At 40.4% G+C, this 12,650-nt stretch overlaps 1 protein-coding gene across 6 annotated transcripts in view; it reads left to right on the top strand.

Annotated features, from left to right (window-relative positions):
* The first annotated feature begins 4,979 nt into the window (after window positions 1–4,979).
* The window catches only part of elavl2 (ELAV like neuron-specific RNA binding protein 2), a 44,065-nt gene continuing 36,394 nt past the window's right edge, over window positions 4,980–12,650 (top strand). For 2 of the 6 annotated variants that reach the window (XM_058384039.1, XM_058384041.1), the window contains exon 1: window positions 4,980–5,425. The gene's annotated coding sequence lies outside the window, so the exon portion shown is untranslated. Of the gene's footprint in view, window positions 5,426–6,896; window positions 6,950–12,650 lie in introns of those variants that run through there. The other 4 variants (XM_058384034.1, XM_058384038.1, XM_058384035.1 and 1 more) reach the window with 3 other exon arrangements.

The following is a 12,650-nucleotide window of genomic DNA, read 5'->3' on the forward strand; positions in this document are numbered from 1 at the left end:
ATTGTGAACAGCTGATTGGATGTTTCTCTATTATGTGTTATCTGAAGAGAGAGAGAAGGAAAAAAAAAGGTGGGATGTTTACTGGATTATAAAATAATTCTCTGCTCTGTACGTGTGTGTGTGTGTGTGTGTGTGTGTGTGTGTGTGGTGTCCTCTGTAACATGTCCGCAGAAACTCTATCTATTACAGCTTATATTGCCTTTACAGTAACAAGTCCCTTGAAAGCCATCTCGCTGATTCCTGGTAATGATTCCCCCTGAAACATATAAATCCCACTCGGTCTCATGGGATAGAAATGCGGTATATTGTTTAAAGAAGCGGTGAGGAAACAGCTAGCAAACGTTTTTTTATTATATCAAGAGTTGAGTTATATTAGAGTTGATTTAAACATCCAGCTAAATCTGAATAGAAAAGATATATTTTTTTAAATTGTTCGGATTGTTTTCCTCCTACAGCAGCGCTCTTCAAAATGCTCGATTCTGATTGGTCAGAAGACTTTTATATATATATATATATATATATATATATATATATATATATATATATATATATATATATATACTGATGTAAAGTTTATGGAAGGAGTCTCCGGTTTCAGCAGCGAGTAAACGTTCACTCTATGGAAAAGTCACCAACCGATGCTTTCTGGTTGCCTGGTAACATGACGAGCTGAGTAGCTGAGTGGTATTAACCCGAGGAGAAACAAAAGAGATTGAATAGAGTTTTCCACTGATGCTCCACGGCATTATACACCGACCAGGCGTAACATTATACATTAACATTAGAACATCAGTCTTATTCACGGCACCTCTCACTGGTCATAATGTTATGCCTGATCAGTGTGTGTAACAATAAACAGATATAAAAAAAGCATGTTTTTAGTGAATTTTAATAAGTAAAGCCTATACCTCTGGTGCTGGAAGTTTAATTCCAGTCTCTGCCATGTGTAAAGACTTTACATCTCCTTCCAGTGCTGCAGTTTATTTTTTTTCAGCCACTTCATACGCTGGTGCTGAAGTCACAGGTTAAACCTTTTTATAGTTTCGAATGTTATTTCTATATGACTACTGCTCCTTTTGAAACTGGTTTCTGGTACTGTATATTTAGACGTAATACCATTTACAAAAATCCCAATTTAACAAAAGCTAGAAATAGTATAGTAGCATATGGACACTTGTGAGTTCACACTGAGTCTTATATAAAGCACATTTTCCACATCCACTCACTAGTCCACTTACTCTCGACTATATAGACAGGAAATGTCAGTACAAAATACATGTTATGAAATAAGCGTCTGCCGCGAGATGAAGATTTCCATTAGCTCCGGGTGAAAAGTGTCCGCTGAAGTCGTGGCAGTCAAGTATTTATTTCTGCCTACTGTAATAATAAACTCATAAAAGACTTTGGGGGAAGTTTGGTCACTTCATTACTGTTTTTAAAACATCACGCATTTGCTGACTTCCTTCATTTATGAGTCAGAAGCATGCATCATCTTCATGACCCTCGAAGCATAGCAACAACTCGACCTCGGCAACAACGGCGGAGAAGATTTACACTGCAGTGATTTCTTTTTCTTTTTTAACTCTAGACAGAGCAATATCGGCTCGCTAACTGCTTAGTGTGCTAACAAGCTAGCAACGTGCTATGGAAAAGTACCAAATTGTCACTGCCATGCCGGTTAGTGGTAGCTCGGTGGTTAAGGTGTTAGACCACTGATTAGAAGGTTGTAGGTTTGAATCCCAGGGGTCCTGGTCAACTAAAACATTTTTAGCAAACTGGACGGACGAATGGATGGATAAGTAGATGAAGGCATGGATGGACGAATGGATGGATAAGTAGATGAAGGCATGCAGGCATTATAGAGGATGGATGGATAGACGGACAAATGGACGGACGAACGGATGGATGGATAAGTAGATGAAGACATGCTTGCATTATAGAGGATGGATGGATGGATAAGTAGACAAAGACATGCATGCATTATAGAGGATGGTTATAGAGGATGGATGGATGGACAGACGGACGGACGGATGGATAAGTAGATGAAGACATGCATGCATTATAGAGGATGGATGGATAAGTAGATGAAGACATGCATGCATTATAGAGGATGGATGGATGGACGGACGGACGGACGGACGGATAAGTAGATGAAGGCATGTATGCATAATAGAGGATGGATAGAGGATGGATGGATGGACGGACGGACGGACAAGTAGATGAAGACATGCATGCATTGTAGAGGATGGTTATAGAGGATGGATGGATGATGGACAGATGGATGGATGGACGGACGGACGGATGAATAAGTAGATGAAGACATGCTTGCATTACGGACGGACGGACGGATGGACACTTTATTGTCACTGCAGAGTACAACAAAATTAAATGCATCTCCTTGTGCTGTAAAAAAGAGAATAGCAACGAATGAAAGAAAAAATAAATAAATAAAAAGGAGTAGAAATGTTGAGCTGCCTGATCAGATGGGACTGTTCATTTGGGATATTAAGATATTAGCAGCTCATTTCTTTATCCCCCATATTAGCTGTTTAATTCAGATCAGTTTGTCTGTAGATTTTGGGTCTTGGAAACTTTACAAGATTTTCTCCCAGTCTGGACAGATACCAGTTGGGGAGAGTGAAGAGTCATGACTCCTCCCACTACACTTATCACTGATCCGAATGGAAACCAGAATCATTCCGCTTCCTGCTTAGTCTGTCAGTTCATATCAACAGGTTAATACATTGGCACAAAGACACGCCTACCAAATAATTCCTCTTGAATAAGAAACACAATCAGATTGCAAAGCCTTCTGGGTAGCCAGCGCTCATGCAGTCCAGTCATGTTCACTTTATCCTTCAGGCCGTGGCGCCGTCTTGCCCTGTCCTTGGTTGTTAAAACAGGATTTCAGTGGAGCACAAAATGGCAGTGTTTGCTGTTAAAATTCAGCCCTGGAATGATTTTCAGAGATGTGGCAGCAAGAGGAATGTCCTAATGCTAATGCTATAGATGCCATTGCCGTGTCTGATGTCTCTAATGCTGAGGTTCTGGGTGTGGGTTGAAAAGTAGATTTGGACAGGTGAAGCTCAGATGTTTCTGTCCTGGCAGTTATCTTTAGTACACTAGATGGCCAAAAGTGTGTGGACACCCAGCCATCACACCCATATTTGTGTAAAATAGATGGCCAAAGGTGTGTGGACACCTAACTATCACACCCACATGTGTGTACACTTGATAGACAAAAGTGTGTGGACACCTAACCATCACACCCATATGTGTGTACACTTGATAGACAAAAGTGTGTGGACACCTAACCATTACACCCATATGTGTGTACACTTGATAGACAAAAGTGTGTGGACACCTAACCATCACACCCATATGTGTGTACACTAGATGGGTGAAAGTGTGTGGACACCTAACCATCACACCCATATGTGTGTACACTAGATGGGTGAAAGTGTGTGGACACCTAACTATCACACCCACATGTGTGTACACTTGATAGACAAAAGTGTGTGGACACCTAACCATCACACCCATATGTGTGTACACTTGATAGACAAAAGTGTGTGGACACCTAACCATCACACCCATATGTGTGTACACTAGATGGGTGAAAGTGTGTGGACACCTAACCATCACACCCATATGTGTGTACACTAGATGGGTGAAAGTGTGTGGACACCTAACCATCACACCCATATGTGTGTACACTAGATGGGTGAAAGTGTGTGGACATCTGACCATCACACCCATATGTGTGTACACTAGATGGGTGAAAGTGTGTGGACATCTGACCATCACACCCATATGTGTGTACACTAGATGACCATCACACCTATATGTGTTTTCCCACAAAGCGGGTTGCACTCAATTATATAGAACGTCTTTATATAATGTAGCATTAAGATTTCCCTTAGAACCAAGATTCCCAAACACTGTTCCAGCATGGCGACCCCCCTGTGCACAAAGTACGAAGCTTGTGGTGTGTAACTCTGAGTCTGGGAGCCCTGACTCTGACTCAACCCCACTGAACTGCTTTGGGATGAAACAAACTGCAAACTAAACCCCAAGTGGCTCAAGTGGTTAAGGCTCTGGATTGTTGCTTAGAAGATTGGAGTTCAAGCCCCAGCACCATCAAGCTACCCCCATTGGGTGCTTGAGGAAGGCCCCTAATCTCCCTGCTCCAGGGATGCTGTATCATGGCTGACCCTGTGCTCTGACCCCAAGGATGGGATCTATGAAGAACAATTTCACTGTGCTGTTATGTATGTGACAAATAAAGATGACATAACTTAATTATCTTAGGTCACGTATTGAGGATGATCTGAGATGTAATAAAGATTATTTTGCTCTGTCCATTAACTTGCTTTGTTCACCTTTCCACCATCACCGCCATAATCCTACACCATCCTCCTATTGGTGGCTTTCAGATGAGCGTCATAGCAACGCTCACATCTGGGCGAAAATATCTGTGTATAGTCGCTTTAACGCTCGCTACACCTTCTCCATTTTACAGTAAATTTGTTCATTGTAAAATGATGTACTTCAGCAGGTACAGAATACCCATAATGCACTTCGATGTTGTAAATGTATAAGTGAAGTATGTACAATATAGATGGCTATTAAGAAAGAAAGAAAGAAAGAAAGAAAGAAAGAAAGAAAGAAAAGCTTATCCATCTTCACACCGCGCCTTATTTTTATTTTTGGTCTTGTTGCGTCCTTGTGATTTTTATCTCATTCATTATTTCAGATCCGCAGGGTGGGGCCAGCCCCAGTGTGATGATTGACACATCCGGGAGACAATAGGCTTTCGGAGTGGGCGGGGCTTACGGCTGGAGAAAGGGACACGACAGCCAATCGGATGGCGTTCTTTGAAAACATCACGGTGGAGGCGTGTGTGTGTGTGTGTGTGTGAGAGAGTCTCTCTCTCTCTCTCTCTCTCTCTCTCTCTCTGTGTGTGTGTGTGTGTATAAATGGCCGCGCAGTTCTCTCTCTCCTCCGCATGTTTGACTTTCTCCAGCGATGTGGCGCTTCGGTGCAGAGCAGCAACACGCAGCTTCCTTTTTTTAATTCCTCCATCCATCCATCTCTCCATCCTCCTTCTTCTTTTTTTTTTCTTTCTTCCTTCCTTTCTTTCTTTTCCTTTTTTGCTCCCCCCCCCTCCCCTGCTTGCGCTGTCTTTTTTTGATGTCCCCTTTTGTGTTCAATAAACACTCCATTTGAATCATTTTGAGCCTTGGTTATTATTATTATTCTTATTATTATTATTTATTTATTTATTTATTTCATGCTGCCGAGTTGCAGATAAAGAGAAAGCGGATTCGTGGTTGTGGTCAGTGTAGCGCGAGCTCGGTGGCTTTATATTATTGGCTTTAAAATTTCGCTCTGGACATCGCCTAACTTTGCCTTTATAGACACGGTAAGCTCTGATTATTCTTTTTTATTTTTTTGGTTTAAAAATACTTATGCATTTTATTTCAATGTGACCTGAGAAGGTGTGTGTGTGCGCGTGAAAGACAGAGAGAGAGAGAGAGAGAGAGAGGGGTAGGCTTTACATTGAAATATGACAGCTCGGGACCGGGAATAACCGTGTGTGTGTGTGTGTGTGTGTGCGCGCGCGCTGCGCTGATTTTGCATGCTGAGCGGCGCGTGCATCGTGTGAAAAACGTGCATGCGGTACGCATGATCCTACCTCATACACCATACCCCATTATGCTTCTCCTGTTGCTACTATTCACGATCATCCTATTTAATAAAATAGTAAAACGTTTTCCTTTTATGATTATTGTACATTTATTGGGATATATATATATATATTTTTTAATAATTATAATAATTATTATTAACATTATTTTAAAATGCATTACAATGAAGACATCGGGTCAGTAAGATAAGATAATCCACTGAAGCATAATAATAATAATAATAATAATAATAATAATAATAATAATAGTAATAATAATAATAATAATAATAATAATAATAATAGTAATAGTAATAATAATAATAATAATAATAATTCCTGGACTTTGAAGAGGCAGCTCAACCCAGAGGTCACCTCCATTTCATTGCAATAAAGCTATTAAATAAATAAATAAATAAATAAATAAATAAAGAAAGAAAGAAAGCCTATTTTCTTAGAAAGCGTGACGTCTATGCTGTATATCTATGTGTAATCCACTTCATCTATTATCCTTTTTGTAATTTATTTATTTTAACTATTTGCGTTTTAGTCCATTGATGGATGAAATTCTTTGTCTTGGTCATACAGCTTGCATGCACCCTGAATGCTTCCTATAGACACTGGATGGATAAGCTGTTGTATTAAAGATAAAGTTATTTTCATTAGTCAGGTTTAAATTGCAGTATGCTTTTTTTTTAGTGACATGGATGATTAAGGGCACGTGCAATCAGACAATATTTGGCACTAGCATGTGATTTGGGGTCACTGGGATATTATATACTCATACATTTATACATACATATATATATATATATATATATATATATATATATATATATATATATATATATATATATATATGTATACTATATACACACACAACAATTGATCTTAGACAAAAACATTATTATTCAACTTCAACAACAAAACAAACAGATGTTTTATTTCTAATCAAGTGCCACGTTTCAGTCTAGTATTAGATTTGATTTCCAACACCTGATGCAGGGTGATTAGGACGCTGATCATTCATCCCGCCCAATTTTGAATCGTTTTGTCCAATCACGACAAAGAGCAGCTCGGCTACTGTGTCCTGATTGGCGAGCTGACGCGGCCGTTTGTCCGCTGATTGGCTAATTGAGATGCCAGTTTATTTAGGCTCGTGGTTTTGTTGGCGCCAATGCTTTCGCTCTGAGCCCAACTTGCGCTTTTTGGACCCTGCATTTAAACTAAAGGGAGGACGCTACGCTTTAATAGAAAAAGGTAAGAAGCGTGGAGAAAGTTGTATTTATTGTTAGAAAACCTGTAGCTCTGTAGAAAGTGCCCTTTGTGCGCGTTAGCTTGTTGCGTGACGCTAATGCTAAATAAATGCTAGCGAGAATTTCATATTCAGCCGACCCTTGGTGTTAGTTTAGCTTTAACTTTAATTTAGCGTTTGTTAGCGGACATTTTTTTTAACAGAATAAACTCGAAACTTCGCCGCGGCGTTGAGTTTTTGAGTCGTTATCTTAACTAGCTGTTCATTGGTGGGCTATGTTTCAAACGCCTCTCATCGCTTCTTTCATGTGCGCTACGTAGGCGGTGACGCCGTCGCATTCCACCCACTACCTAGTGGTAGTGATAACTACTAATCACGTACGCTCTGATTTAGGATTCGGCCCGTCTTGGCGGTCGCCATTTTAAAAAGTAACCCTTTTATATTTTAAAGTTTGTGTTGGCGGTTAATTTTGTAACGCATATTAGATGTGCTTATATGGTACTAGTTTGGCGAGAACGGGAATTTAATTGTAGTATATTTAATTTTTGTGTACATTAGAGCGGTCACATCACTTTTTTTTAAGCATTCATTAATTTAAGCGGATCTATAACTCGACACACACGCGCAGCCTGTTCTCGACTCTGATTGGTCAGCAGTTGGAAAGTAGTTCCGCCTGTAAGACCAATAGCTGGTTTGTAGTAATCCGCGTGAGCTAAGGCGTCGTTTCTATAGCAACGGCTAATCCGCCGGGAACGTGACGGTTACTACTCGATCCGTACCGGACACACGATTTGTACTGCGCATGTGCAGAAATGCATCTTCTACTTTTTCGGAAGTATGACGAAACGATTTATGGCAGTTCCGGGTGTTTATCTTACTGTTTTTTTTATAAAACTACCAGTAATGTAACGTTATAATGTGTTGGCAGCAATTTCGCGCATGCGCACCTGTGATTCTGCACTTGCGCAGTACATATCCTTGGTCCAACGTGGTGGAGCTTCAGCACGTGATGTCAGAAAACCTTAAAATTTTTGTGCTTTAATTTTTTTTTCTTCCGAAAACATCCCATCCTAAACTTCCAGTCCTCTTCCACAACGACAATAAGCCAACATTTATTTAATAAATTTCTTGAGTGATTTTTTTTTTTACACTTTAGTTATATATAGCTGCTTTTAATGTTGTGGAATTGCCACAGATCAAGTTCCTGTTGTGGCCCGAGTGTTTATTTTTTATATAGCTGCATGAATCGAGTGGTAAAGTGCTGTAAATTGACGCCTACGTGCTTGCTAAAACTAAATGTTGATCCTTGCCTTTGATATAGATTTTGCCTTTGATATAGCATTTTGCATGAGATTGTTAACGTTCCTATTTTTTTGGACGGGGACGTCATGGTTGTATCGAATGATCCCAGCTCAGGAACGTCTGCAGAGACACTGTGCTTTGCGTTGTAATGCATCACACCACCCTGACGTACTTCCTTTACCTTTAAAAGTGCCGCCTCGAGTGTTCTTACTTAAGTCCTCGTTTATTTCTCTTCTGTGTGAGGATCATGAATTATATCCAGTAACTTGAGTTGAAGTTCAATTACACTTTAAATCAGTTTACTAGCCCTGAACAGTTCTCTGCGAATGAGCTTAACGTAAACATAAATGTGTGACTTGAATCAGAAGGCTAACGATCACACCTCTCCTTATAGATAATTAAGCGACACCTTCCGACCAATCAGATTGAAGAATTCTACAAAGCTGAGATCTGAGTCGTGTTCAGGGCTAAAATAAACTCTTGTGTTCGTGTAGCAGTGTGTGAGAGATGAATGTTGCACCACCTGAGTGTAGTAGTGTAACTTAATGAGAAGGATCTTTCTGGCGCTTTCAGACTCGAGTGCTTCATTACTTTGAGTTTCTCATCACGTTTTTAGAGCTGAGAGTTGATTAAACGGCAGCGGTAATCAGTGTGCGCTTGTTGTTTCAGTGTCTTCATCATGTGAGTGTGTTCTGGCTGCCAGTCGAGCAGTCTTTATTCTGGAAATGTTTTCTTATTGCTTTTTCCTCCCCTCCAGCCCAGTTTGGGGATTTTCCTTCTCGTTTATGGGTCTGTTTTAGGAAAGTGCGATGTTAAAGCTTTCACAATATCCTGTGTTTTTATTCACCAGTGAAGCGAAGTATATGATCACAATTCCTGGCTGTAAAACCTACATGATTATAGTAACATGAGGTGAATGTGGTCTTTATGCTGTAGGTGGCGCTCTAGCTCTGATGTTTAAAAGCTAGATTACGGCTACGTCTATATTTATCCGCGTCCACATTATCACTTATTATATTAACACTTCCCAAAAGTTGGTCAACCACACTGAAATGTCTGAAAAGGCTCACATTGGTCATCCACACTGAAACGTCCGATATCCCCGTACTGCACGAGTAAAACGTAAGACGTTTCCGCCTGGCGTTTATTTACTCTCTGAAATATGTCGAGGGAAAAGCACCGAGTTTTTTTAAATGGACCGACGGTGAGGTGGAGTTTTTGCAGATGAATAAATTCGTAATCTTTTAATTTGCGATTTAAGATGCAGCGTTTGTGTTGTAGATGGTGTAGTTAATCTGGGAGGAGTGATGAGAATGTGGATGTTGTGATCAGTTACGTCAATGATGCACATTTCTGAGACATGATCAAGATCAGGAAATTATCATTTAACTAAAATAAATCTTTTTTTTTTTGTACTTAGTAGTTATACAATATTTCTATTTAGATGTAAAATGTGTTTCTGTTTTAGTATGAAATGTGAATATCTCTGTAGAGATCATATCAACCTGTCAGTGTGTGAGCCCATCGAAATCTTTATCGTGACTCGTTTCCTGCCTCTGAAGATTGTGGTATTTTTGTAATACACACACAAGATTTTAAACCTGTTGATCAGATGATATTTTGTTCCACACTGATCGTTTAGTTCTCCTTTGCTCTGGGTTTGGCAGTCCATGATGTAAGAGACTGCAAATGAGGACATGTTTGATTCTGAGTGTGTGTGGAGTTTGATATCCTGTTGGGTCGGGCTACACTGAGGAAGTGTGTCCTAAAGCTACACGAGTGTTTTTGTCGCTATAATGGTGTAGATGTGCTTGACCTCACCCACCAGTTATCTTTCTACATGGACTCCAGCTACACTGAGTTCCTCGTTTAGTTCCTTGAGAGCTCTTGGTTGCTGCTGAAGAAAGGACATTATCAACATTTACGTTATTTCCTGTCCAGCGTCACCCAAATGAGGATTCCCTTCTGAGCCTGGTTCCTCTCAGGGTTTCTGTCTCATATAATCTGAGTTTTTCCTCACCATCGTCACCTCCTCATTAGGGATAAAATGGTAACTTTATGATTTTCTGTGAAGCTGCTTTGAGACATGGCGCTATACAAATAAATTGAATTGTGATGTAGCGGTGTTTATGATGTAGAAGGAAACGCATCACACCAAGACGAGCAGTTTCCTCACCGTCAGCGTAGACTCGAGACCGGGGTCAGTGTTGTAGTCTCAACTAAAATTTCCTGACTTGTTTGTGAGAAATCAGCTCTTTCAAGCATAAATTACTAATGCACACTAGGCCTGTTGCTTTTTAACCGATATTCGAACACATGTTTGAACATGATGTGAAAAATTAATTTCACCTCATATTTGCCCATTTATTATTGTGACCTAAGCTCATTACACAGCTTTTCATTTTGTTTAGTATCTGATCCAGCAGCGGGTGCTCTAAGAGGGTTTGACCATCAGTAAATAAAGCTAATGATGCTTTAATCATTCAGCATCAATCATCATCAATCATCATACAGCAATCAGTGGAGCAGCCTTGAGCGATTACTGTCCCAAATCATGTAAAAAGCAGGAAGTGGAAATATATTGGGTTTTACACTGTAGATGGTAAAGTTACTGTTAAAGATAAGGCTGTTTGCCGACTTCATTAAAAACAGTTGTCTTCTGTATACACTGATCAGGCATAACATTATGACCACTGAGAGGTGCCGTGAATCAGACTGATGATCTCCATCATGGCACCTGTTAGTGGGTGGGATATATTAGGCAGCAAGTCAACATTTTGTCCTCAAAGTTGATGTTAGAAACAGGAAAAATGGCCAAGTGTAAGGATTTGAGCGAGTTTGACGAAGGGTCAAATTGTGATGGCTAGACCACTAGAAACTGCAGCTCTTGTGGGGTGTTCCTGGTCTGCAGTGGTCAGTATCTATCAAAAGTGGTCCAAGGAAGGAACAGTGGTGAACTGGAGACAGGGTCATGGGTGGACAAGGCTCGTTGATGGACGTGGGGAGCGAAGGCTGGCCCGTGTGATCCGATCCAACAGACGAGCTACTGTTGATCAAACTGCTGTAGAAGTTAATGCTGGTTCTGATAGAAAGGGGTCAGAATACACAGTGCAGGACGGGTCAGCAAAAGGGGGACCAACACAAAATTAGGCAGGTGGTCATAATGTTATGCCTGCTTGGTGTATGTGTGTGGAAACTTCACTTTTTTGATTTCTCAAAAATTGACAGCTCTAATATACACTTATATTAAAGTAGGTGGATTTTTAAAAAAGGTGATAACGTTATACCTGCAAATAAAGTCCAAACTCTTAACATTTGGTCCTAAAACCTATTTTTTTTTTTTTTTTTTTTTAAGTCCAAGATGTTTTTTCATTTCTTTTGTAAAAAAATGTCTCTAGTAGATGGTGAAGGAAGGCAGTGTGGAGCTGTTTTTGGAGATTTACATCTTAATTTATTAAAATAAAAAAAGTAAATTGACTGGACCCTGTGTGTGTGAAAAGGTTAATGATAAACATTAGTCATGTTGGTCATTATTTGTAGAAAAGTCAGAGTGCTGAGTATAAAGTACTGGTTTCTGATGGTGTCTGCTGTTCTGGCTGCTCCGTTAATCAGCTGGTGTCCCCTCAGGCTTCATTTCCTCCTCCTGGGAATGTTCAGGGAGCACGAGTGGACCAGGTTTTACAGCACTGACCATATACGTGTCCTGTGTGTGGTGTGGGAACCAGAGCTGTTTTTATTGGTACAAGCTCCACTCTCTCCACTTATAAGCTCTACTCTCTCTAGAGCTCCACTCTCTCCACTTATAAGCTCTACTCTCTCTAGAGCTCCACTCTCTCCACTTATAAGCTCTACTCTCTCTAGAGCTCCACTCTCTCCACTTATAAGCTCTACTCTCTCTAGAGCTCCACTCTCTCTGCTTATAAGCTCTACTCTCTAGAGCTCCACTCTCTCCACTTATAAGCTCTACTCTCTAGAGCTCCACTCTCTCCACTTATAAGCTCTACTCTCTAGAGCTCCACTCTCTCCACTTATAAGCTCTACTCTCTCTAGAGCTCCACTCTCTCCACTTATAAGCTCTACTCTCTCTAGAGCTCCACTCTCTCTGCTTATAAGCTCTACTCTCTAGAGCTCCACTCTCTCCACTTATAAGCTCTACTCTCTAGAGCTCCACTCTCTCTGCTTATAAGCTCTACTCTCTAGAGCTCCACTCTCTCCACTTATAAGCTCTACTCTCTAGAGCTCCACTCTCTCTGCTTATAAGCTCTACTCTCTAGAGCTCCACTCTCTCTACTTATAAGCTCTACTCTCTAGAGCTCCACTCTCTCTGCTTATAAGCTCTACTCTCTAGAGCTCCACTCTCTCCACTTATAAGCTCTACTCTCTAGAACTCCACTCTCTCCGCTT

The sequence above is a fragment of the Hemibagrus wyckioides genome, linkage group LG29 (genome assembly GCF_019097595.1).
Source record: "Hemibagrus wyckioides isolate EC202008001 linkage group LG29, SWU_Hwy_1.0, whole genome shotgun sequence".
Classification (NCBI taxonomy): domain Eukaryota; kingdom Metazoa; phylum Chordata; class Actinopteri; order Siluriformes; family Bagridae; genus Hemibagrus; species Hemibagrus wyckioides.